The following is a 21838-nucleotide window of genomic DNA, read 5'->3' on the forward strand; positions in this document are numbered from 1 at the left end:
ACCCTTATGATAGATTTATAGTGTAGTGGATTATAAACTTGACTTATCGCCCAAAATTCAGATAACGTTGGCATTGGTTTCACTAGTATAGCATGCACTACTCGAATCACGGTATTCGCTTGTCTCGAAACAATCATGGAATGCACCCAATACGATTAACTCTCTAGGTAATAATCATCGGCGAGTCTTTATACCAGCATGTTATACAAAATAACTCCTGCATGCAAGCTATTTAATAAATTACTCTTCTACAGAGACGGCTAATTTCGGCAATTCAAAACGCCCGCGCCGAATTCCTTATTCGTCAACTTAAAAAGCGCGCAAAGTTCCTACTTTTTATTAGGCAATGAGGCAGCACAAGAGAAAAGGGTAGCCCAGGAGTAGATTGAAACAACCTGTAGAATTCTATACAACTCTGTTTAAACTTTATCTTTCTTACCAGCAATGCTTTTAGCGTTGCAATTTGAAGTTGTGTTTTTTACAGATGCTCACTTGTTCATGAAAGAAAAGACACGTTCAGTGGAAGCATTAGTTCCAGGATGGCACATTATGAACTGAACTATATCTGACATGCGTTGATGGTTGTTTTTGTCTTTGACATGGGAGAATATACTTCTACCCATCGCTGTCACGTATATCATATAAGCATTATTGTTTAATAATTTGTGAATATAAAGCTTAAACAAGTAGCACTCAAATCACTCCGTTAATATTATGGTGATATCTGGTATCTCTGTGTCTCCCTTCCTCTCTATCCCTCCCTTACGGGGGTCCTGTCCTGCTCCCCCCAGCAGAGCTGAGGTGGTGGGGGTGATCGCACTCTTACCAACCCTACGGAGATTACCGGGTTGCTCAGTGTGAAATTCGTCGGACCCCACTGTAACGATGGCTTTTTGAATGTGTGTACAGACCCAAAGGTGCCCTGTCGTGTGCTGCCTATTCAAAGGGCAGAATAAAATCTATATAAAAAAATAACTACATAAACTATAAAAAAATATTGTTACGCCACCCCCCGCATTATATCATTATGTCTACATACCTATAAAAAAATAAATCTATATCCTCTTGGGTTGCTGAAGGTGTTGAACACTAACGAAGTACATGGCAGAACAAAAATGTAACGCCTTACGACACTATTAATTTTATTTCCACAATGTATAGAACAAAAATACCATATCTATTTAGTCCCAGATCTAGTGGAAGTCGTACTTTGTACAACGAAAAATACCAAATCTGGTACGTTCGTACCAATAACGGCAACACTGGCTGCGGGCTGCTCACCAGTCGTGCCACGCCTGTCGCTTATAGTGTGGACGATCACCCCCTCGTCAGTCCGCCTGATTCCGCGACTGCCCACCCATAGTGTGGACGGCGCTTATAATAAACGCAAGCGCAAACACGAGCATTGACTCAGCCCAATCATGCGTCTTCCTCTCTCTCGCTCCCGCTCGCCACTGCCCCGCTGCCACCGAGGCGCTCCCCTCTGTGGAGTGAGGAGTGAGGCCCTCCAGTGGTGGGCCGACTGTTTTATTTTTTGGGTGTTCATCTCTCGGATGTTTGGGACACTGGCCGTGAACATGTTCCACATCCGACAGACTCTTCCCGCAGAGGTGCGTTGGCGCTGGCTGGTACGGGAACGCGGCACCTCCACTGCGTCACCACGGGATAGCACCGTTCTCGTGTCCCGCGTGGTGACTCTCGAAGGTTGGCGTAGGCCCGCCAGGTGTGGCACTCCTTGCACTTGTGCCTTATGAAACAACACAAGAGCAGCTACGTCCCTGCGGTGTTCCAGGGAGTCGACGAAGCTGAGAGTTTCCGGCCCGGTTTGGGGTTCTGCAGCATCCACCAGTCGCAGTGCCCGTCGCTGGATGGCGTCGAGTCTCCCGCTGTGCGACACGACATCCAGGAGAGGGCAGCATACTCTAAGTAAGGCCGTATCTGGGCCTAGTAGAGCAACAGCCTCCCTTTTCTGTCGAGGAAACTTGCCACCGTTCACAGGCAGTCGACTCTGTGGGAGGCCTTTTGGGCAATGTGTTTGATGTGGCTGTCAAACCGTAGCCCTCGATCCACTTCCACTCTCCGAATCTTGACGGATTCCTGGAATGGGAGGGGGACGCCACCAAAGCTTAGCTTCCCCTTTACTGTTGGCCCGGCAGTGCGGGATCGAGAGACCACCATTGCCTGGGTCTTCTCTGGGGCAAAGGTCACCTGCCAGCGCGCGCATCCCACTCCTGTAGCACCCTCAGCTGCTGATTGATCTCGTCAGCAGCTCGCCCACTGTCTTGTCGGGGGTAGGTGCAGAAGAGAGTGCAGTCATTAGCGTAAGCTGAGACTGCTGGCAGCTGCCGGAGAAGGTCGTCCATCCATATGTTCCACAGAACTGCCCCCAGCACTGAGCCCTGTGGCACTGATGCCTCCACTGGCAGGGACTCGGACGCCTGCCCGTTGACGACAACCTGGAGGGTCCTTCCTTGAAGATAGTCTCCCAGGAGCTGAAGGAGGTCGCCTTAAATGCCCTTAGCACGGAGTTTCTCAAGGAGGCCTCCGTGCCACACCCTGCCAAAGGCACCCGCTATGTCCAGGGCTCCCACGACAGTGTCCAAGGCCGTCGTCAAGGGCGTCCTGCCAGCTCTTGGTGAGCAGCATCAACAGATCGGAGGTCAACCGGCCAGATCTGAACCCATACTGCTGGTCCGAGAGGAGGTAGTTGTCCTTGAGGTGGCGACAGACTACGTCTGCCACGACCCTCTCAAACACTTTACCCACCACAGACAGCGGGGAGATGGGCCGGTAGTTTTGGGGGTCAGACCTGGAGCTCCTTTTGTGGACGGGAACCACCCGAGCCTCTTTAGGTACATTTCTATAATGGATAATATTGTGTGGCAAATACTTAAGTAAACAGTGCTTGATACAGTGACATACACTATATACAGCGGAAAATTTACATTGATGCGTGGCGATGTTTGTTTCGCGCTCAACTCGTCCCGTCACCTGTGGGCGGAGCTTAGGAGACCTCGTTAGAATAAACTGCTTTTATTTTCTTTATTCTCCTCCTGTTCCATGAGACATCTCTTTCTCCCTTCGTTATTTCTCCCTTGTAAAAATATTTTTAACTAGTTTTAGAGCCCCTATCAGTGGGTGGAAAATGGTATCATCTATGTGTTGCTGAGCTTTGCTTAAGCTCCACCCACAGGTGACGTCACGAGTTTGGAGATTGGCTGTGGGAAGCCCAGCACGGAGTAGCTACCACATGTCACCACATACTCATACGGACTTTGGAAACACGCGCCCGGAGGCCGAAGCCTGTCAGTCCGTCACTTTAAAATTCATCCCAGAAATCTTCATGATTATGGTTCGAAGTGCCAGCCCTACAATCACTCAAAAAGAGAACTGTTGTGAATAGTTGAGACTAAAGGGCGGGGCGTACTGGTTGAGAGGTGTGTTCCACTGTTGGCTTAAATTATCATAGGAACCGTGAAGTCTTGAATAAATAGAAAAATAACGTTTCTCGCATTGTATGACTTTTTATATAAGGCCTAAAAAATTGAAATTGTTCTTATATCCAATTAACAATACAGCAATATGGAAAAATGTTGCAATAAAGCATTAAATGTGCGAAGATATTGGCGAAGAGCTGGCCTTCACCTCTTCGTCAAGAGAGAAAATTAGTTCATTTCTTTCCCGCTAGCCGCTTCGCGCGCTGCATCAAAGACACTCCTCGTCAATGATAATACCGTTTGGTCCACGAAGCCTTGTTTCCTCGCGGGAAGGGGGAAGATATAGATTGAGAATTCCGGCGTTAATGGCTTTGCGAGTGTGGACAAATCAAAACAGTCTAAAATCGATGACACTTTTCGAACGAGAAATAATGGCACAAAACTTCTTTGTAAACAAGTAAACTCATACTGCACCAAATTTTTCTTCAACAACTTTGTAATGCGAGAATGGGGTAGGTTCCCACATTCACTGGTCCGACCGACACTTCCTTCAACTTGATATTTTCTGAAGTAGAAATGCAAAGTTTTGCTGCAATTTGATTATTATAATTTCACTTAGGTTTAAGGACAGACCACCAAGCCTGGACTAACCATAGGGCGTGTGGTCTGAATATCTATGTAAATCTCTCTCTCTCTCTCTCTCTCTCTCTCTCTCTCTCTCTCTCTCTCTCTCTCTCTCTCTCTCTCTCTCTCTCTCTCTCTCTCTCTCTTCCATTTCAATCGTTTATGCCGTCCCCTAGAATTCTTGCATGCTTTCCATCGAGGGCAGCATGAACCAAGCAAGAATGGAGCCACTAAAAAATACTTGCCTTCCCTGCGCACCCTACGGGCTGGGGCCAACCAACAAGCACCATCGTGAAAGCCAAATGTAAAGGCAAATGTAAAAATAAATAAATAAACAATTAATTAGTTAAATGTAAAATAAATACCTCTGATTAAAGAGCGTGAATAGCTATCTATTTTTGCGTCCCAGCTCCTTTATTCAAACTGGCTGTCTGAAAGACTGTAGCCTTTCAGAATCTGCTTCTTTCTTCATATTTCAATATTTTAATGCTTAAGGTTCTTATGAAATTGCTACCTACATACTCTTCTCTCTGGCGGCTTTAATATATATTGCCTTTCAGTCATTTTCAGCTTTAGGCACTCCACTCGTTATTGGCAAAATTGACAAGTATCTCGACCCCACTGTTTGTTTCGTTGGTAAGGTCAAAAGCAGTGTCACACTGATCTTCCACCCTCCTATGAGCAACATTTTTCCACGATATCATAAAATCTCTCATATTAAAAAGATTGCATTTTTCAATTCCTGCCCTTTTCTAGGAGCATCTTGTGGTGACTACTTATATTTTTTTTGACAGATAGTATCGATATTTCTATAGTAAATAAAATGAAGGAGAAGTAGTAAGGGTCATGGTGGTAGTATATGGACACAAAAGAGGATAAAAAAAGCTGAATAAATATTTCTTTTAAACTATATTTATCGATTTCATAAAGTTTGAGCCAATCTCATCTCTGCTGAACAAGGCCCACTGGAGAGAGTTGGCCACGAGTAGGTACCGCAGCATGATCATGTTGAGGCATGTCGTCTACTCAGCACGCAGGGGAGCTCCTTGCAGGCGCTTCTGTGTTCAGGCGCAAGGCTGTATGCAAGGGCCATTTTCGGCACAATCATGCATGTCAGGATCGAAATTACTACCGCTTGGACACTCGCCGTGGGTAGTCTCGTCCGGGATCCCCGCCACCATACAGAGGTAATATCTGGTACAGTCGTGAAAGTCTGGGACAAGGACGTGATTGATCGCATCATCCCGAGTGCAGTATGACTTGCAAGTGCAGCAGTTGCTTTTCTCTACCTGACAAACGTCACCATTGAAATATGGCGCATCAGGGGAACATGTGGTCCACTCACTTGTGCTGCATGTAAAGTAAACACCACAGTCGAGTGTGCTCGCTCTTTTATCCAGGACAGGTTCGGCACAATCGAAAGAACATTTTTCACATTCAGGAGTGCAAGTGTACGCAGAATCTTTACAGGAGTAGGATACAATGTCGAAGAACTGGTTGCCGTCGCAAGTGAAGGGATATTCACTATGGTCATATAAATCATAGCAAATATAATAGTTTTTGCAGTTGACGGGATCTGCAGTGAAACTGTGTCCGTGTGTGCAGTCTATGGCGCACAGCTCCATTCCAATGACGCTGCCGATTCCCGCCTGGAAGATTAAAATTAATATTAAATCATCTCAAAAGAATCTGACGTGAGTTGGCATCAAACTCGCAACCTTTCGGTCTCGAATCGGACACCATACCCGTGAAAATAAAAAGTCATTTAAAGAATCTCACCACAAAATTGCTGAGCTGGGATTGAACTCGGAACCTTTCGATTTCAGAAACTTGGATTTAAAAGAAGCTTAACTGACATTCGTTGCGATGATGTGGAGGACACGATGAAGTGACTGAACTGTTCATTCTAGGTGACACTGATTAAATTCATAAAGATGAAAAAAAAAAAGTTTGGCGCAAGCAACGATGAGAGCAAGATAAATTTTTCCTAAATAAAAGATCAACTAAAAGTTAATTTACAAATAGAGTTGTGGATCTATGAAAATAAAAATATAGGAGCAACGTTGATATAGAAAGACGATGAAATAATTATGAAAAAAAAAATTGTCCTATTGTGGCTATTGCGCCCTATTATTGGCTATAGTGATAATTTGTAATCCTTGTGTGATGTATTTTGTTAAGCAGTAAATAAATGTGATAGAACCTTGAATTGTGAAGAATAGTAATTGGAACACATTGATAGATTAGGAAAATTTTATACCGCAGTAAAAAGTACTACATAAAAAAGTAAACGTTACAGACAAGAAAAGCTACAAAGACCTTCAGTACTCTTGTTTTCACTGACAGGGCCACTCACCACCAGAAGGGCGATGATGACGCAAGGACTCATGTTTTAGGACTGGACCAACAGGGAAGTAAGGAAAGGAACCACTGGTCAGGAGTCTCCGTTCAAGTCTTCCGCTGCCTCTGTATATATATAGTCAAACAACCTGGGACATCTAATCAGATGCCCTAAGACCTCCGCATGTAATCGGCTCGCACCTGGAGTCGCCCACGCTTCTATTACACTTCGCGGAAAGAATATTTAGTTCAAGTAGATACTGACAAAAAACAACAACAACCGTTGTTTGTCAATTCTTACTCGTACTCAAATTCTCGAAAGCTAACAATAAAGAAAATGATAACAATTCCATTCTAATATAAAAGTATAGTGGTTCCACGACACGATTGGTCGTTGCGAAAGGGCAATCTGACGCCAAATCCCTCCACGGCGGTGAGATCTTGAGTGTCGAGGACCAGATGTCTTGTGTTAGAAAGAACAATACATGCGCTCTCGAGATAATGATATTGCATACGAACTATATATATATATATATATATATATATATATATATATATATATATATATATATATATATATATCTATATATATATATATATATATATATATATATATATATATATATATATATATATATATATATATATATATATATATATATATATATATATACACATATATGTGTGTGTGTGTGTGTGTGTGTGTGTGTGTGTGTGTGTCAGTGGTGGGCACCGATCACTTTTTTGTTGTTCCGATCCCCGATCATCCGATCAGTTTGGTCAACTGATCCGATTCCGATCATCCGATCATTTTTTAAGTACTGCTGTTCCGATCACCATTTCGATCATCCGATCATTAAAACTTATTATAATTACTATTTTTTTTAATAATAATTACAAGAAACACCTATTTTAGGCGTTCTTTAAGTAATAATTTCAAATAAGTAATAACAATTATTTGCTTATAAATATCTTTATTTTTCCTCTTTCTTTAGGTATATATGACATGGTAAGGAAAAAATGTTATCTTAACTTCTTATTTTAGGCATATATATATATATATATATATATATATATATATATATATATATATATATATATATATATATATATCAAGGAACTGTCTTTAACCTCCAGAAAAACATCTCAACAAACCACTTGTGCCAGGAATCGAACCCGTACTTTCTGAATAGAAATCAAGGCGCATACCAACCATGCCACCTGATGAGCTAAAAAGACTTCACGCCAGCCAACCTGACGCCCCCACCCTCTTACGAGGAATGAAAGGTAAAGAAGTCCCGCTCACGCTCGCGGCAGTCGGAAAGAATTTTAATCAATCCCAGACGACACAACGCCGTGGTATATATATCAAGGAACTGTCTTTAACCTCCAGAAAAACATCTCAACAAACCACTTGTGCCATGAATCGAACCTGTATTTTTTGTGAATAGAAATCAAGGCGCATACCAACCATGCCACCTGATGAGCTAAAAGACTTCACGCCAGAGGTTGCATTTAAGCAGCCAACCTGACGCCTGATATATATACCACGGCGTTGTGTCGTCTGGGAAAGATTAAAATTCTTTCTGACTGCCCCGAGCGTGAGCGGGACTTCTTTACCTTTCATTCCTCGTAAGAGGGTGGGGGCGTCAGGTTGGCTGCTTAAATGCAACCTCTGGCGTGAAGTCTTTTAGCTCATCAGGTGGCATGATATATATATATATATATATATATATATATATATATATATATATATATATATATATATATATATATATATATATATATATATATATATATATATATATATATATATATATATATATATATATATATATATATATATATATATATATATATATATATATATATATATATATATATATATATATATATATATATATATATATATATATATATATATATATATATATATATTTTGTATATATATATATATATATATATATATATATATATATATATATATATATATATATATATATATATATATATATATATATATATTTTTTTTTTAAAAAAAAAATATATAAAAAATAATCCAAAGAGGTGGCCGAAGAAGAGGTCAATTTCGGAAGGAGAGGTGTCCAGATACCCTCCTCTTGAAAGAGTTCAAGTCGTAGGCAGGAGGAAATACAGATAAAGGAAGATTGTTCCAGAGTTTACCAGCGTGAGGGATGAAAGAGTGAATATGCTGGTTAACTCTTGCATAAGGGGTTTGGACAGTATAGGGATGAGTATGAGTAGATAGTCGCGTGCAGCGGGGCCGCGGGAGGGGGGAAGGCATGCAGTTAGCAAGTTCAGAAGAGCAGTCAGCGTGAAAATATCGATAGAAGATAGAAAGAGAGGCAACATGGCGGCAGAAATTAAGAGGTAGAAGACTATCAGTACTAATAGAAATACAAGAACAGTCTAGTGCGAGAAAAAAAACTAAGATTTATGAAATATTATAAAAAAAAACATAAGTAGTTTAAAAATGGTGTTTCTTTCAATCAACTGTTACACACTGTATCTTTTTATAGGTCTGATGATGGAACATGTTAGTTCCGAAACGTTACAGGAATAAATTACGAAAAAGATATCAGGGATATTTCTACAAGCTCTGGTATTTTTCTTCATTGTATAATATTGTTACAAATGCAGCTTGGGGCCAGCTCAGAAACCACCTTGTCTCTGTTCGTCGACTCCAACTCCCGCAACAGACAACACCTCAGTCAATGCCAGTGGTGTCCAACGCCTTTGTCCAGGCTCTCTGAGAGGGGACGAGATTATTTCCTGTTCTTTTCTCTTGTATAGCAGACGAGACTAGTAACTGCCCGCCTGCTCACGTGTAGGGCATAATTATAGCCTCGCTCGTCTATATGAAGGAGTCTAGAAACGTCTTCCCTCACAATCCGCGCCATTCTCTCCCTACATCATCCCTGACGCTCGTTGCCAGGTCACTGGGAAAATGCCGCCCTAAGACGTATAACTGGATCACCTCCCACCTTTCTTTTGCGACTTGGGCGGGGGTAGGCTCGCCAAGAAAGGACAACTGAATCCGCTGCTCTCTCTCTCTCTCAGTAAAGTGTAAGGGCTGTGGGTATGTGTAGGCGTGTGTGAATGTAACCAGCAAGCCGGGAACCGTTGTCCTCTCCCTCCTACGAGCCCTTTCCCCGCAATGATAAAAAGATGTTAAGACATGGAAGTACTCAACACTGGCAGGGGGCTGATCCCTTCACCAGCTCCCTAACTTGAATATTACTATCTAAAACTGAGCGTGCATTCAGGCGAATGCCCCCCCCCCCCCCCCGTAGTGTGCCTAGTTACTAATCATGCTGGTATAATAGTAAAACCATTGACTTATGACTACCTGCTAAGTGAAACTGCATTAACGCAGTTCACCACAAGCTAAAATACGCTGAGTTAATATGATGCAAGCAAACTGTACCGTCCCCGCCAGTTTTCTCCTACGCACAGATGCTGTCCATTTACAGGGGCCTTGTCCGCCCTCGTATGGATTAAGCATCATATGTGTGTGGGGGCTCCACTCACACAGCTCTCGTGGACAAAGTGGAGTCAAAGGCTCTTTGTCAAATCAACCCCCCTCCTCATACTGACAGTCTTTTACCTCTTAAATTCCGCCTCCATGTTGCCTATCTTTCTATCTTCTATCGATATTATCATGCTGACTGCTCTTCTGGAAAGGGGTAAGCAAGCAGTTAACAAGTTCAGAAGAGCGGTCAGCATGAAAATATCGATAGAAGAAGGAAAGAGGTACACCATTGCGGCGGAATTTAAGAGGTAGAAATCTGCTAGTAATAGGAGGAGAGTTGATGAGACGAAGAGCCTTTGACTCCACCCTGTCTAGTGGGGCTGTTTGTGTGGAGTCCCCCAACACCTGAGATGCATACTCCATATGAGGACGGACAAGGCCCCTGTATATGGACAACATCTGTGCGTGGGAGAAGAACTGGTGGAGACGATACAGAATGCCCAACCTCGAGGAAGCTGATTTAGCGAGAGAAGAAGAGATGGGAAGTTTGCAATTAAGATTTTGAGTTAAGGATCGACCGAGGATGTTTAGTGTAGAAGAAAGTGATAACTGAGTGGTGTTGAAAAACAGGGTGTTTGGAAGATTGTGTCGAGTTGATAGGTGGAGAAAATGGGGTTTTGAGGAATTGAAGGACACCAGGTTCCTTTTACCGCTACCGGAAATAAGAGCAAGATCTGAGGTCAAGCGTTTTGCAGGCTCTAGCCTGGAATCACGTAATTCCTGTGGGGAAGGTCTACTGTTTAATGATGTTGGGTAATCAAGAGTATAGTCATCAGCATAGGAATACATAGGAAAGTTTGTTATTGAAAAAAAGATCATTAATGAACAACAAAAAGAGAGTGGGAGATAGGACAGAGCCCTGTGGGACACCACTGTTTATAGGATTAGGGGTAGAACAGTGATCGTCTACCACAGCAGAGATAGAACGGCCAGAAAGGAAACTGGAGATGAAAGTACAGAGAGAGGGATAGAAACCCTAAGAGGGAGGTTTAGAAAGCAAAGATTTGTGCCAGACCTTGTCGAATGCTTTCGAAATGTCTAGCGCGACAGTGAAAGTTTCACCGAAACGGCTAAGAGAGGATGACCAAGAGTCAGTTAGGAGAGCAAGAAGATCACCAGTAGAACCCCCCTTGCAGATCCCGTTCTGGCGATCGGATAGAAAGTCAGAGGTGGATAGATGCTTATGAATCTTCCGGTTAAGGATATACTCAAAAGCTTGAGAGAGACAGAAAAGTAAAGCTATAGGACGGTATTTTGAGGGATTGGAACGGTCACCCTTCTTAGACACAGGTTATATGTAGGCGTACTTCCAGGAGAATGGAAAGGGAGATTTTGACAGGCAGAGGCAAAAGAGTTTGACCAGGCAGGGTGTCAGCACAGCAGCACAGTTTTTAAGGACAATAGGAGGCACTCCATCAGGCTCATAAGCCTTCTGAGTGTTGAGACCAGAGAGGGCATAGTTTTACATAAAGTTTGAGCGATGAGTTCAGCCTTAGAGATAGATGAGACGGCGGTGCTGCCGTCAGGATTAAGGAGACGAGGGAAACATGAATAAGTGAAATTGGAGGATATATATATATATATATATATATATATATATATATATATATATATATATATATATATATATATATATATATATATATATATATATATATATATATATATATATATATATATATATATATATATATATATATATATATATATATATATATATATATATATATATATATATATATATATATATATATATATATATATATATATATATATATATATATATATATATATATATATATATATAGTTTATACCAGAAATATTTAACACGGATACTTGCAATCACCTTCTATCCGCCATTTTCAGGTATTATTCATAACACCGTACTCTATACCATAAATAGAGGTTACGTAAATTTCCGGTTAAGACATTTTAATATGTGAACAATATCGTAATCACCCACAATTTTGGGGCATGGAAGGCAATGGTATACGTCCTCTCACATTAATTTCCAGAAAGAACGATGAAAATCGATGCATTAGTGTCAGAAGAGTTCCGCGTTAAAAATAAAAAGTACAAGTTTTCAAGAGAGCCGATCTTGTGTTGACATCCGGGTTACTTTCGTAGACCTTTCTTTCCCTCCCTTTGTAACGCTATTTATATGTTATCATAAAACTAATACACTGTCATCTATGTCTTTTCTAAGGCTAGTCATGTAAATGGTCCTATCTTTTACCAATTCCATGCCGTGGAACACGCGGCTGCCTGAACTATAGAGCATGGTGCTGGGTATTGCGTTGGTTTCTGGCCCCCTTTTGTGTTTGTACTGATGACTTCGATAAGTGGATATCAGTACACACACATAATACTGTCCCCTCAGTGGGAGGGGTATCATAGTAACATTTTTACTCATTGCCGATGGGTTCAGCAAAACGCACCTGCGCTGCAGTGGTTATCACCTTCCTCTTTCTCCTCTTCTTTCCCTCATCTCTTGATGATAATCTATTCGTCCCAAACTTTTTCTTTGAATTTACAGCTTTAATTGTGAGAAGGATGCTCTCCCAATGCCCCTCACCAGGGCGTGGTACACTGTACCCAAATTTGCGTGGCCCAAGCCCTCCACTTGCTTAACAGAAAAGTCCTTTATTGCAGTGCAGTCTCTGCACCGTAGAACCACTCTGGCACCGGCGTACATTGTAAAAATCTCCTCATGGTAGGGCTGCCCCCATATGGTGCACTTTGCGTAGCTCATCAAGGCCTTTATCGCAGTCACAATAAAGGTCGCCAGCTCTCTCTTCTTCCATGGGCATTCTGATGTCTAAACTTTTGCGAATAAGTGTAGATGCAGATAAATCCTTGACTGATGATGTAGATGGCTGTGGAAGGCGTGAAGTGCATGGGAGCTGCGGCGGGTCGTGGCGGTAACAGAGGTGTTGGTTGACGCGGAGGTGGCAGCGGCGGGTGGTGATGTTGATCTGTTCTGAAAAGTTTCAAGGGCTTTCTTCCCTCTTTTTCTGAAATAGCTTGGCTTTCTTGGAAGGTGGAGGTATTTTTTTTCTTTTTACATTATTAGGCGCTTCAAATTATTACGGACTCGAAGAAAAAGCGAAGAGCATGGAGCGAAACTGTATGTGTACCACCTCTCCTACAGGACTCCACCCACTGCTTCATCCACGTGTTCATCCCTACCATAGTAAAACCATCTTGTCCAGAAACTTTTGGTGTTGGCTCCAGCGGGTTAGCCCTGCCCCGGCACGCTGCCCATTTATGTCTCCAATTATCGGATTAGATCCTATGTGCGAAGTACAGGGTTTCCATGGTCTCTCTCTCTCTCTCTCTCTCTCTCTCTCTCTCTCTCTCTCTCTCTCTCGCTCTCTCTCTCTCTCTCTCTCTCTCTCTCTCTCTCTCTCTCTCTCTCTCTCTTAGAAAATTATTTATTTTGCGCAGGTATATTTATTTTTATAATAAGGGTTGATCGTTTATAGCAGCGTGCCTGTCCACCACGAAAACCTAAATTGAAGTTCCGATATCATTTTACAAAGTCAACGTAAATAATCGCCCATAAAATGATGAAAAAGTAGAATAACCAACAACACTATGTTTACCGTCGAGTGGGTGCACCCTGGGGAGATGGGGGATAATTAACTGGGGATTTAAATACGCAAGTACGCTCGCTAGCGCTTTATAGCAGCTGCTGAGGCCTTGCAAATCCCAGGAGAATTCAAGACGAGAGTTTCACTTTTGACGGTTATTGATCATTAAATCGGTTCTTCCCTTTCAATCCCCCTTATAAAAGACTGTTGTACGCTGTATTTCAAGCATAGAAAGATCGTCGTAAAAAGAAGATATTGTCTCTTCAAATGGCACGACACTCGTTGGTGTTATAAAGACGTTATGTGTTACGCATGACAAAGCGTCTTTCCCTCCATCCGGGCAGAGCACAGTCCTCGCGGGGTTATAGAGAAATGAAGCATTCCAAGAAAAGGCTTCCCGGCAGGAGCTTGAGTCCGAAGTTATATATATGCTGCAGACAGTAACTATTAAATATTTATTGTTTTGGTCTTATCGAAAACTTTAAAGTCTTCGAAGTTTTGCCGTAGCAATAAATGATTTCCATCATGAATTCCTTCCAATGAATATATTTCTGCGCAGTTCATTTGGAGTTGTAAGCGTGTTTGTGCACTGCTGTGTTCAAGGCAAAGCGTGGGCAGCGCCAGGTGCGGCCCGGTTACCGGCCGTGTGGTCCCAGGGTGGCCGACGATGCATATATATAGAGAGAGATAGAGAGAGAGAGAAAAGAGAGCAAGAGAGGTAGCAGAATACTGACAAACGACCCCTGGCCAGTGGATCTTCTCGTCACTCGCCAGTTCGTCCAGCCTTAAAGAATGGGTCCCTCCGTCATCGTGGCCCTGCTGGTGATAATTAGTTAGAAAATTTTAGTGGGGTTTTAATTTTCGTGTACAAAAATTATCAATTTCACTGTTATTGCCAGACACCTTATTTACAGTTTGTTCTCTTGACTAGTTACAAAAGAAATTATGCACTTTTTGCACTTATCCATGACCGTAATACACAAAATTAATTCTGCATACTCTATGAACACGGAGAGGAATTGATCCACAAGTCAATGTTTACTTTGATTACAGGTAGGCATCAGCCATGCTGCAGGGTTGGCGCCGTGCGCGGTAGACTGTTCTCAGCAAACTGGTGAGCACTTAACTGCAGACCCGGTTAACTGCAAAAATTATTATATTTGCTTTGATTCTGTGGATCACAGCACATTTTCATTTACCTGCGAGGGTGACATGTTTTTTGATACAACTACAAATACCTGTCGCGAATATGACTTCACCTGCTCTCCTGAATGTGAAAAATGTTCTTTTGATTGTTCTGATCCAGTTTTGGGGAAAATATCAAGCCCAGTTGACTGTGGTGTTTACTATACATGCAACACTGGTGAATGGCATGTGTGCCCTTCTGAAACACCCTATTTCAATGGAGACGTTTGTCAGTTAGACGAGAAGAGTTGCTGTACCTGCAAGTCCCACTGCAGCCAGAGTGACGTGGATGCCCACGCCATGATCCCGGACTATTACAACTGTACCAACTATTACCTATGCATACAAACAGGAATCCCTGAAGAGATTACTCACGGCCACTGTCCAACGGGTAATTTTGATATAATATTAGCAACGTGTGACGACGAGGCTCCTTGCTTACAGCGCTGTGCTTGAGGTCTCAAGTGTCGCACTGTTTTCGATACCATCAGCAGCTCTCCTCAGGGCTGTCCAGTGGCCATTGTGTCAGGACAGGATGACGTCCGTATCTCATATAAATATACTTATAAATATACTTAGTTTGTTTTGTGTTATCCTTCTTATCGCCATGAAAAAACACTGTCAAATAGGCGCCTTAGTCCACAATTCTGTTGCGAATAAATGAATGTGTAAAAAGGAATGATTATTACTTTCCCTCAGAATCATGGAACACACACACACACACACACACACACACACACACACACACACACACACACACACACACACACACACACACATTCATTAGGACCTATGTAATATTTCATAATTTAGCTCTTCTTGGATCAGTTTCGCTTTCCTTCACTCGTATGCCCCTCCCAATCGTCTGCCTTGGGATGGAATACGATATTTTTTGAGAGGGTCATCAGAGTAGATTTAATGTTTATTTGCAGTCTCAGATCCTTTATTTCAAACTGGCTGTGTTGAGCATGCTTAAATTTTCTTTCTTTGCCATAATTATTTTCCATATTAACACCTCCGTGATGTGGTCAGCAATCCTAGCTACGAATCTGCGGCCCTGGGCTCGAATCCCGGCCCAAGCACATACTCCCAATCTCTCTGCGGGTATGTGGGACCTGAGTATAGACGCTCGGCTGTAGGCTCAAAACTAACCATTGGGTGTTCTGGAAAATAATCTCATTGTGATTCCCACACAAAATCAGCTATCACCTCCTTCAACACTAAACATCCTCGGTCTATCCTTAACTCAAAATCTCAACTGGAAACTTCATATCTCACCTCTTACTAAATCAGCTTCCTCGAGGCTGGGCGTTCTGTACAGTCTCCGCCAGTTCTTCTCCCCCGCACAGATGCTTTCCATTTATAGGTGCCTTGTCTGCCCTCGTATGGAGCATGTATCTCACGTGTGGGGGGGGCTCCACTCACACAGCTCTCCTAGACAGAGTGGAGTCTAAGGCTCTTCGTCTCATCAGCCCTTTGACTTTCAGAAAGCCTTTGACAAAGTGCCACACGAAAGACTCCTCAAGAAACTCAAGTCGGCGGGATTAGGCTGCAATCTGACAGCGTGGATCAAGGACTGGCTCACTGGAAGAAAACAACGAGTTGTACTCAACGGACAGGCCTCCGAGTGGCTCCCGGTCACAAGTGGAGTGCCACAGGGGTCAGTGCTGGGACCCATACTTTTCATCATATATATCAACGACCTGGAACTAGGATTGAAATCCAATCTTTCAAAATTTGCCGACGACACAAAGGTGGGTGGGAAGGCCCTCACAACGGCAGACTGCGATATTATCCAGAGAGACCTGGACCAGATCACTCGGTGGTCAGAAAAATGGCAGATGTCCTTCAACACTGCCAAATGTAAAGTAATGCATATCGGATCCAGAAACAGCAACCACACATACCACATGGGTGGCGAACCACTACATGTTGTGCAAGAGGAAAGAGACCTCGGGGTCACCATCAGCAGTGACTTGAAACAAATAAAACACTGCAAGTCCGCCTGTAAGAAAGCCAATACAATGCTTGGGTTCATATCGAGGAACTTCGAATACAAGACGCCGGGAGTTATGTTATCCTTGTACAATTCGCTGGTAAGGCCCCACCTGGAATACGCCGTGCAATTCTGGTCTCCTAATTACAGGAAAGACATTGAATTACTTGAGAGAGTACAGCGCCGCGCCACGAAGATGATACCATCACTGAGGACGAAGCCCTATGAAGAGCGACTCGAGCGACTCAACCTCTTCACGTTGGAAAAGAGACGCCTGCGGGGAGACATGATACAAGTCTTTAAGTACCTGAACAAGCTCAGCAACGTTGATCACTCCAAACTCTTCACGCTACAAACCAACCTGAGAACAAGAAACAACGGAAAAACAATTCAAGCAAGGCGATGCAATACCGACATCGGCAGGAGTTATTTCTCGAACAGAGTTGTTCGCCACTGGAACAGCCTTCCTGCTGAAGTGGTTAGCGCAGAGACCATCAACTCCTTCAAGAAACGCATTGATCGCCACTTTGCTGCATCGGGAGTGAACTGAACGCTCCCAAGAGTAGATACACAAGTGCTTTAATCCTTCCCTGCAAGCCACTCCTATGGCAAACGGATTGATTGAATCACTGAACGCAGGCAGCCTAGTAATGAGCCAACAGGCTTTCTGCTGCCTGCTAGTCCATGTTTCCATGTTTCCTCTTACTGATAGTCTTATACCTCTAAAATTCCGCCGCCATGTTGCCTGTCTTTCTATCTTCTATCGATATTTTCATGCTGACTGCTCTTCTGAACTTGCTAACTGCTTGCATCCCCCTCTCCCGCGGCTCCGCTGCACACGACTTTCTACTCATCCTCATCCCTATACTGTCCAAACCCCTTTTGCAAGAGTTAACCAGCATCTTCATTCTTTCATCCCCTTCACTGGTAAACTCTGGAACAGCCTTCCTTCGTCTGTATTTCCTCCTGCCTATGACTTGACCTCTTTCAAGAAGAGTGTATCAAGACACCTCTCCATCTGAAATTGACCTCTCTTTTGGCTACTCTTTACTTTTATCTTTTATAGGAGCGGCGAGTAGCGTTTTTTTTTTTGTACTCTTTTTATTGCCCTTGAACCGTGTCCTCTGATGTAAAAAAAAAAAAAAAAAAAAAAAAAAAGGAATTACATGGCTCCAGACTGGAGGCTGCAGAATGCTTAACCTCAGACCTTGCTATCATTTACGATTGGGGTAAAAGAAACCTTGTGTACGTCAATGCCTCAAAAACCCAATTTTTCCACTTATCAACCCGACACAATCTCCCAAACACCTATCCTCTATTCTTCGACAACACTCAGCTGTCACCTTCAACACAAGACATCCTCGGTCTATCCTTAACTCAAAATCTTAACTGGTAACTTCACATCTCCTCTCTCACTTAATCAGCTTCTTCGAGGTTGGGCTTTCTGTATCGTCTCCGCCAATTCTTCTCCCCCACACAGTTGCTATCCATATACAGGGGCCTTGTCCACCCTCGTATGGAGTATGCATCTCACGTGTTGGGGGGCTCCACTTACACAGCTCTCTTCGACAGAGTGGAGTCTATGGGCCGCTTTCACATTAATTTTGTTCTTTTTGATCGTTACCAATAGCGGCGATCGCCGCTATAGTATTTCCATGTAAAACTGGCCGATGGGGTAGTGGCGGCTGCGGGGTTAGCCTAGCCCCGCACCTTGCCACACACTCTCAACACCTCTCGCTTCCTTTGCAGCCACCACTACCCCATAGCCCAGTTTCACGTGGGAAATTATAGCGTCGATCGCCGCCATTGGTAACGATCAAAACAAACAAAATGACTGTGAAAGCGGCCCAAAGGCTCTTCCTCTCATCAGCTCTCCTCCTCTTACTGATAGTTTTCTACTCTTAAATTCCACCGCCATGTTGCCTCTCTTTCTATCTTCTATCGATATTTTCACGCAGACTGCTCTTCTATGCTAACTGCATGCCTCCCCTCCTCCCGCGGTCTCGCCGCACACGACTTTCTACTCAAGCTCATCCCTTACTGTCCAAATCCCTTACGCGCGAGTTAACCAGCATATTCACTCTTTCATCCCTCACTCTGGTAAACTCTGGAACAATCTTCCTTCATCTGTATTTCGTCCTGCCTACGACTTGAACTCTTTCAAGAGGAGGGTATCAGGACACCTCCCCTCCCGAAATTGACCTATCTTTCGGTCACTCCTATGGACTCTTTTTAGGAGTGGGTAGCGGGCTTTTTTTTCATTATTATTTCCTTTTTTTGCCCTTGAACTGTCTCCTTTGGTTACTATATATATATATATATATATATATATATATATATATATATATATATATATATATATATATATATATATATATATATATATATTCTATTATTCCTTAATTAAGTGAACATTTCATATGCCATTTTATTATTGTAAAAACTGTCCTCAAGGTTAAAATTGATTTTTTGTTGTTGAGAGGTTTCATATCTTCATGATTTAATGCTAAACCTTGTCAATGCAGTTCCGTCGTTCTCATCTTCTGCATGTGTCATTTATTTTATTATTTTTCCATGTACTATAACCACTGATCTCACATTTCAAGAACATGCATGTATCTTACGTATTTCAGGCAATGTATTAACAATGTATAATTCTTTAAATTCTATGAATGCCGTATTTCCATAATTCTATTTCAATATGCTCAATATTACTTTTATTATTTTCGTGCACACATATTGCAGTAGTTTTTTTTCAACTTGTTATTATTTGATATTCTTAATTTGAGAGCAAACTATCCGCAACGATGAACAAGTCTGTGCACGGAAAGTTACCTATCATGTGAGTGTTATCCGTGTCGTTTCCTGTATTGTCCGCAAGGTTGAAACCTAGACGAAAAATCCTTGATATTGTATTCCTTCCCGATTGCCTCTTCGGAGACATTGTGTTCTTTATCTGATAAAAGGAACGGCCAGTTGGTTCTCACAAGACCCTCACCCGTGACAAGAGCGTTCGTATGCAATCGTCTTCAAGCTGGCTCGAGTTACCGACTAAACCTTTTATTGCTTCTTGTGGAAATAGACTATACTTTTGGAAGAAGTTCTTTCATTACAATCCACCACGTTGTATCACAGCGTTATGAAATCTCTCAAATTATAAGGAATGATTTTTATTTTACTCCTGTCCTTTTTTTAAGGAGAACCTTGTGGTGACTACGTATGTTTTTCTTTGATAGATAGCCTAGATAAAAAAAAATATTAAAGAAGGAGCAAAAGGTAATGGTGGTAGTAGATAAACACAATAGAGGAGCAAGAAAGACAAATGAGTATTCTTGTTAAATATATTTATTCATTTTCATAAAGTTTAAGCCTCCCTCATTTCTGTACATTCAGTTATTCATAAGGACAGTTTACAGCAACTTCACGAAGAACATATCTGTTGAACAAGGCCCACTGGAGAGAGTTAGTCGTGAGGAGGATCCGCAGCATGGTCATGTTGAGGCCTGTCGTTCACTCACCACGCAGAGGCGCTTCTGTGTTCAGGCGCAAGGCTGTATGCAGGGACCATTTTCGACGCAATTACGCGCTTCAGGATCGTAATTACCGCTTGGGCAATGGCCGTGAGAAGTTTCGTCTGGGATCCCCTCCTTCAGACAAAGGTAATAGTTGGTACAGTTGCGTAAGTCTGCGACAAGGACGTGATTGTCCGCATAAACCTGAGTGCAGTATGACTTGCAAGTGCAGCAGTTGTTTTGGTCTGTCTGACAAACGTCACCATTGAAATATGGCGCATCAGAGGGACACGTGGTCCACTCACCTGTGCTGCACGTAAAGTAAACACCACAGTCGACTGAGCTCGCTCTTTTATCCAGGACAGGTGTTTCACAATCGAAGGAGCATTTTTCACATTCAGGAGTGCAAGTGTAACCAGAATCTTTACAGGAGTGGGATATAATGTCGAAAAACATGTTGCCTTCGCATGTAAACGGATACTCACTATGGTTCATTAAATCAAAGCATATATAGTAGCCTTTACAGTCGACGGGATTAGCTGTGAGCTCGTTTCCATGTGAGCAGTCTACGGCACATATTTCCAATCCCGCGACGCTGCCGATTCCCGCCTGTAAAGTAATAGTAGATTCAATGAAGTGATAATTCGTACACCTCGATTTTCCACGAGGATTACCAGGGAAAAAACATTAGAAGAAATTTCTTTTGGAAACTCAATAATATTCATGATAACATAGGGAGAAGGTATACAGTGAGCATTGGGAGAAGTTACAGTAAGATGACTGCAATGATATATTTCTTTGTGTCCAATACGTTAAGGCCACTTACCACCAGCAGGGCCAAGATGATGCACGGACTCATCGTTTGAGGCTAGACCAACAGCTAGTAAGGATAAGATCTACCGGGCCAGTAGTGCTCTGTCGAAACTTTTGCTGCGTCCGTATTTATATACTACCACCGCCGATAGTCGACCTGCACCTGGCGCATCCACAGCCTTTCCCCTGACCCAGTAGCGTTCGGCCTTGCTCCCAAGTTATCTAACTTCACAGAAAATATTTCTTAATTGGGGCATTACGAAAATTTATACATACAGCAAATACTCAAATGGTTCGGAAAACCTATACATATGCATTGGCTAAGGACATACAAACATATTTGAAAAGGGAAGTATAATGAATCACTTCACTATCACGGTTTAATCTATTTAAAAAAAAATCTTGTTTTCATAGAACTTGTAAATTGTGAAAATATTTCAAGATTTTATTTTTCAAAAGTTAGTGATTTTTCCGGTGCATGCTAAAAAGCTGAAAATGGAAATTCGTGAAATATTCAATGGTACGCAGTGCTTCAGCGCTCATCTCCGTCCCTTCAGACTATGACTCTATGGCGGATGTGTTATCCTTATCCAGGGTAGGAGATTATTATTATTCTTTTTTACAACATAGGAGACAGCTCAAGGGCACAAAAAAAGGAAACAATAATGAAAAAAAGCCCGCTACTCGCTGCTCCTATAAAAAGAATCAAAAGAGGTGGCCGAGAGAGAAGTCAGTTTCTGGAGGAGAGGTGGCCCGACACCCTCCCCTTGAAAGAGTTTAAGTC

General features: G+C 42.4%; 3 long non-coding RNA genes across 3 annotated transcripts; 1 reads left to right on the forward strand and 2 right to left on the reverse strand.

The window, feature by feature from the left end:
• Positions 1–4953: 4953 nt before the first annotated feature.
• On the reverse strand, positions 4954–6836 carry LOC126996539 (uncharacterized). The gene is made up of 2 exons (XR_007751245.1): positions 6418–6836; positions 4954–5710 (listed from the first exon to the last, which is right to left on the reverse strand). It is a non-coding gene; the product is annotated as an uncharacterized LOC126996539 (long non-coding RNA).
• A 6605-nt stretch (positions 6837–13441) lies between these two features.
• On the forward strand, positions 13442–15307 carry LOC126996541 (uncharacterized). Its single transcript, XR_007751247.1, has 2 exons — positions 13442–14370; positions 14602–15307. It is a non-coding gene; the product is annotated as an uncharacterized LOC126996541 (long non-coding RNA).
• A 4749-nt stretch (positions 15308–20056) lies between these two features.
• Positions 20057–21351, reverse strand: LOC126996540 (uncharacterized). The gene is made up of 2 exons (XR_007751246.1): positions 21068–21351; positions 20057–20850 (listed from the first exon to the last, which is right to left on the reverse strand). It is a non-coding gene; the product is annotated as an uncharacterized LOC126996540 (long non-coding RNA).
• Between the last annotated feature and the right edge of the window lie 487 nt (positions 21352–21838).

Source organism: Eriocheir sinensis, chromosome 10, assembly GCF_024679095.1.
Source record: "Eriocheir sinensis breed Jianghai 21 chromosome 10, ASM2467909v1, whole genome shotgun sequence".
NCBI classification, from domain to species: Eukaryota; Metazoa; Arthropoda; class Malacostraca; order Decapoda; family Varunidae; genus Eriocheir; species Eriocheir sinensis.